The following is a 5,588-nucleotide window of genomic DNA, read 5'->3' as shown; positions in this document are numbered from 1 at the left end:
GGACAGACCCGTGACACTGCCTCGGGGAGTTCTGATGACATGCCCAAGGTGGTCGGGGCACAGCTTGGTTTTATACGTTTTAGGGAGACATGAGACAACAATCAATATATGTAAGAAGTACATTGGTTGGATCTGGAAAGGCGGGACAACTTGAAGCAAAGACAGGAAGATTCAAAGCAGGGAGGGATCTTCCAGGTCATAGATAGGTGAAACACAAACAGTTGCATTCTTTTGAGTTTCTGATTAGCCTTTCCAAAGGAGGCAATCAGATATGCATCTATCTTAATGAGCAGAGGGATAACTTTGAATAGAACGGAAGGCAGATTTGCCCTAAGCAATTTCCAGCTAGTTTTTCTTAGTGATTTTGGGGCCCAAGATATTTTCCTTTCACAGGATCCATTGCTGGTGAGCTAGTGTGATATTTTGGGGGTGTTAAAGTGCCTTGTTTTATCATATTACCAGAATTGTTTTTCTGGTTCCTTCTCATTTGGGTAGACTATGTCAGAGGGAAGATCTGGGGTTCAAGGGCTGCTGTTCAGATTCTTTTGTCCCACAGGGTGCTCCCTTGATATGGTGCTCTCCCCTTTCCCCTTGGGATGGGACTTCCTGAGAACCAGACTGCAGTGATTGTTATTTCTCTTCTGGGTCTAGCCACCTGGTGGCTCTGGGCTGGTACTGAGGAGGGTCTGCAAAGAGTCCTGTGATGTGCTCCATCTTCAGGTCTCTCAGCTGTGGATACCAGCACCTGCTCCGCTGGAGGTAGCGGAGGAGTGAAGCGGACTCTGTAAGAGTACTTGGTTGTAGTTTTGTTTAGCATGCCAGTTGTCTCAAATGCTGGTTGTACTGACAGTAAAGCTATCATGTGGACAGACTTAGGACCTCTGGTTAGCCAGGATGTTACAGGCAGTGGAGTTAACCATTGTTTTCTCCTTTCTTGGGGCAGGGCTATTCTTTGATGAGTTGCTGTAATGGTTTGTGTTGCTTGGCCTCCAGCCAGGAGGTGGCGCTTTCAAGACAGCTTCAGCTGAGGTAGTACGGGGGGACCCAAGCTTCCCCTCGGGTCTCCTGGATGAGCATTCAGGTTTCTCAGGTGATGGGCGGGGCCGTACAACTTCCATGAGTTGTACGTCTTTTGTTTTTGGCTACCAGGGCAGGTAGAGAAAGATCATCTATCTGGTGGGGATAGAGTCAGGCGGGTCTGAGCTCAGACTCTCCTTGGGCGGGGCTTGCTGCGGCCACTGTCGGGGAAGGGGTGTGGTTCTCAGGCCATTGCCGTAGGTTCTCAGTGGAATTATGGCTGCCTCGGCTGTCATACAGGTCGCCAGGGAAGTTGGGGAAAACTGGCAGTGACAGGCCTTACCCAGCTCCCACGCACCCTGAAAGGCCAGTCTCGCTCTCCCAGTGCTCCTCAACAGCACCAAGTTTATATCTAGGCAGCCAGTGAGCAGGGCTGGGAACTCCCCCCCCCGCCACCATACAAGCCTCCCGCCTAATAAAGCAAGCAGGGCTTTCAGGCCCCCCCCTCCTCGCTGCGGCTTCTGTGCTCCTATCTGCACTTCCTATTTGCCCCCAACCCCAGATTCTGCTCTGGAAAATTCATGCTCGAAATCACTATAAAGTTAAGCTGAAAGTTTCCTTCTCCCTGTGGGCTCTCCCTAATTCCACTGGCAGTCCCCTCCCCACAAGGGCGCCTGTGAGATAAAGTCAGAAATGGGGGTCTCTGGGCTTCCCTGGGGACCGGAAGTGCCTACAGGGTTCTTCCTGCTGCTGCTTCTACTTTTATATTTTGCTCAGCTCTAGGTAAGGTTAAATCCTTCTCCCATAATATGGATTTTCAGGCTCCCCAGTAAGGATGTGTGTTTGGAAGGAGACTTTCCCCCCTCACACTCTGGCCACTCACAGTTTTTCAGCTGTGTCTTGGAGTTTGCAGCGGCAAGCCGCTTCTTTCAAAGGGTCTGTGAATTCTTTTGGTTTTCCTGGTATGTTCCTGCGGTAGTTCTTGGAGCAAAAGTTCACGATGTGAGTCTCCGCATGCTGTTCTGCCTGTCTAAGTGAGAGCTGCAAGTCAGTCCTGTCCCCCATCTGGCAGCTATTTTTATTATGCCTTCTGTTGCCGTTCTTGAGAATGTCCAGTGATTGTCTTCCAAGGAAAAACTTTGTATACTATATTTTCTACCATGATCTTTCATCATCAAATCCTAAATTATCTTTCTGGGTGTGATGAATGAGACAAACATGTCTGGGATACTTTCCCATATCACTTTGAAGCAGTCAGCATCCAAAAAAGAAACAGATGGCACACTCAATATGGATAAATTGAGGATATTTTAATAAAGGGTCTATTTATAATGGTGGAAGCCAGATTAGGGAAACCAGAAAGAGAAAGTGTAGCACCCTGGAACTAGCAGTGGGGGAAGCTATTACTTAGGTTAGGGGGTTGGGAAGACCCCTAACCTAAGGCTCAAGGAAAAAGAGCAATTGTCGCAACCCAGAGAGCTTAGCCATCTAGAGAGGGCTTCTGACAAGAGCAGTGGCCTTCAGAAGGATGCAACCAACCTGTGGAGACACAGCAACAGGGAAACAGGTGAATAAATATCCTGGCCTCAGTCTTCTCCCACTCTCAGATCCCTTCATGGTATTCACCCTTGGCCAAACTCAAACCACAGGCAAACAAAGCAGCTGAGCCCCCCAAAATCATGCTGTTCTTTGTTCTGTTAGATCTTGGAAAGAGTGACATCCCTACTCCATTCTAGCTTGCCACTTTTTAGGACTTTTTTCTCAGCCACACAAGGATGACTGAAATACCCCTGAAGTGCAATGTTGTAGTGAGCAAGCATTTTTGATGGAAGTCTAGAAGTACTGAGTGCACAAGTACCTAAATGCTTACTTCACTCAAACAACCTCTGGACCAAAGCATCTCTCTTTCCTAGTTTAGAAACTAGTGATTAGCAAATGATTAGTGATTGAGATCCAGTTTAAAAATAAAAGTTGCCTGATTTCATCATTGAAACTAGTGCTAAACTCTTTGGACTCGTTTAAATACTGGATTCGTAACACAACACACATTTATTCAAAATCTACTATGGCTCAGGTCCTCCATGCATGCTAAGGCTTAAGGACACAGGCACATAAGACATCAAATAGCATATTCATTCACTCAACAAGTGTTCCTTGAGAGCTTTCTATGTGCCAAGTACTATGTGAGATTTATAGTCTAGAGGGAGGGAGGCAGAACAATAACAGTAAATGAGATAATTACAATGCAAAAGAGAAAAACCCTCATGGCTTGTTATGTGATGAAACTAATGTCTCAACAAATACCACATATTCCTGAATATGGTTTTCCTGAAGACCAAATTCTTTTTTTTTTTTTTTTTTTTTTTTTGAGACAGAGTCTCGCTCTGTCACCCAGGCTGGAGTGCAGTGGCGCTATCTCGGCTCACTGCAAGCTCCACCTCCTGGGTTCATGCCATTCTCCCGCCTCAGCCTCCCGAGTAGCTGGGACTACAGGCACCCGCCACCACACCCGCCTAATTTTTTGTATTTTTAGTAGAGACAGGGTTTCACTGTGTTAGCCAGGATTGTCTCGATTTCCTGACCTCGTGATCCGCCCGCCTTGGCCTCCCAAAGTGCTGGGATTGCACCAAATTCTTTATATACATAATTTTAGAAAATATTTTAAAATGAGTCCTTTTAGAACAACTGTATAATACTAATGTTTTGTATTTATACCACTCAAAAATTTTTGCTGGGCACAGCAGCATGGACCTCTAGTCCCAGCTTCTCAGGAAGCAGAGGTGGGAGGATCTCTTGAGCCCAGGAGTTCAAGGCTGTAGTGCACTATGATTGTGCCTGTGAGTAGCCACTACACTCCAGCCTAGGCAACACAGCAAGACCGTGTCCTTTCAAACTAAATTTTTAAATAAAAATAATTTTTAAATCTTCATTAGGCATTGTAATGGTTAAATATCATTCATTCATTAATAATTATTCAGCACTTATTATAAGCTAGCAATTTACCCCAAGTCATATGATTCTGAAATAACAGAACCCAAGTCTGAACCCAGCCAATTCCAAATCCATGCTAGTTCCTCCACAGTAGAGAGAAGAAGAGGAAAACATGTGAAGGAGAAAAATATTCCCATAAACGTGAGGAACTGAGCATTTTTGTGGAAGAGGAATGAAATCAGAACGTATCAAGTCAGGACAACAGAAACCACTCTTTCAATCCAAGGGAATTTAATTCAGGAAATAGATTACAAAAGTGATAGAAGAGCTGAGATGCCAAACAGGGTGGTGACGTAACCCGGAGATTAGCGACAGCAAGAATCAGCTAACACCCATGGGATGGAGGGACAGTAGGAAGAGATGCTATTCTCAGAGCCTAAAAGCTAGGATTGTCTGGCTGGAAATAGAACCATTATAGAGGCTCCCTTGCGGGGGTCTGGACCATGGAGGGAGGGCCTTTCAGCGGGAGTTAGAGCCTTGAAAGAGACTCTGCTGCTGTGGAAGACATCACAGGAAGCACAGAGAGGCAGGAGAAATACCCATTCACTCATGCCTGTCCCCAGCAGAATATACAAAACTCACGGAGCAAGGAAGCCTGCAAACTAAAGGTTGCCACAATGCAGAACGGGGCAGGGTGAGGAATCACGCTGAGCAGTTGACAGGCTCAGAGCTTCCAGGAAATATTTATGTAATTTATGCGATGTAGTTTTATGTAACCACTTACCCTATCAGTACTATCCTTTTTTTCAACACTCTAGGTCTTACTTCTTGGTCTGAAGGAAAACAGAGGGCCAGGCGCAGTGGCTCATGCCGGTAATCCCAGCACTTTGGGAGGTTGAGGCAGAAGGATGGCCTGAGCCCAGGAGCTTGAGACCAGCCTGAACAACATAGCAAGACCCTCTATTTACAAAACATTTTTTTGAAGTGAACAAACAGGCCTTGCTGTGTTTCCCCGTTCCTTACCATTAGATCACACCGTTTTTGCCCTATCACATTTCTCCACAGTGGTCCACTCTTCACTAAACCTACTATAAACAATGCTCACATTTAACTGCTTCTTTAGGTCTTCATTTCCTTATGAAGCTTCCCATGTCATGTAAAATTTAAATAAGTTTGTTAATCCATCTTTTGTGCTAAGAATCAGAAAGAGTAGCACTCTACTCCCCTACACAATTCTATGGGACAGATATTGGCATGTCCATTTTAACAGATGAAACTCAGAGAGTGAATGATCTACCCAAAGCTCAGAAATGGTAATTGGCCAAGTAAAACTCAGTCCTTTTGTAGTTCGGGAGCATGATGATTTGGTGTTTATGCCTAAGTGTGCTATGTGCCTCCCTCTGAACCTTGTTACAGCATTGGCACATTAGCCATCTAACCTGAACAACAACAACAACAACAAAACTCAGTCCTAGTTCTTCTGATCATAAGTTTAGTGCCCCCTTGTCACCTCAACACAATCACCTTCCCCAAGAGAAAGAAGCTTCTGTTTTCCCTTCCATATTGGGAAGGCACTGTTAAAGTTGAGTGAACTTTATCTTGTATTATCCCAGCCATCTGCTCTATGATTATGATTTTAG

The 5,588-nt window shown here is 45.3% G+C and overlaps 1 non-coding gene across 1 annotated transcript; it reads left to right on the top strand.

The window, feature by feature from the left end:
• The first annotated feature begins 5,283 nt into the window (after positions 1–5,283).
• LOC123568191 (small nucleolar RNA U13) lies at positions 5,284–5,388 on the top strand. Its single transcript, XR_006691408.1, has one exon. It is a non-coding gene; the product is annotated as a small nucleolar RNA U13 (small nucleolar RNA).
• Positions 5,389–5,588: the final 200 nt, after the last annotated feature.

This window comes from Macaca fascicularis, chromosome 12 (genome assembly GCF_037993035.2).
Source record: "Macaca fascicularis isolate 582-1 chromosome 12, T2T-MFA8v1.1".
Lineage (NCBI taxonomy): Eukaryota > Metazoa > Chordata > Mammalia > Primates > Cercopithecidae > Macaca > Macaca fascicularis.
Note: the sequence above shows the minus strand (reverse complement) of the source record. Positions and strands in the feature narration are given on the sequence as shown.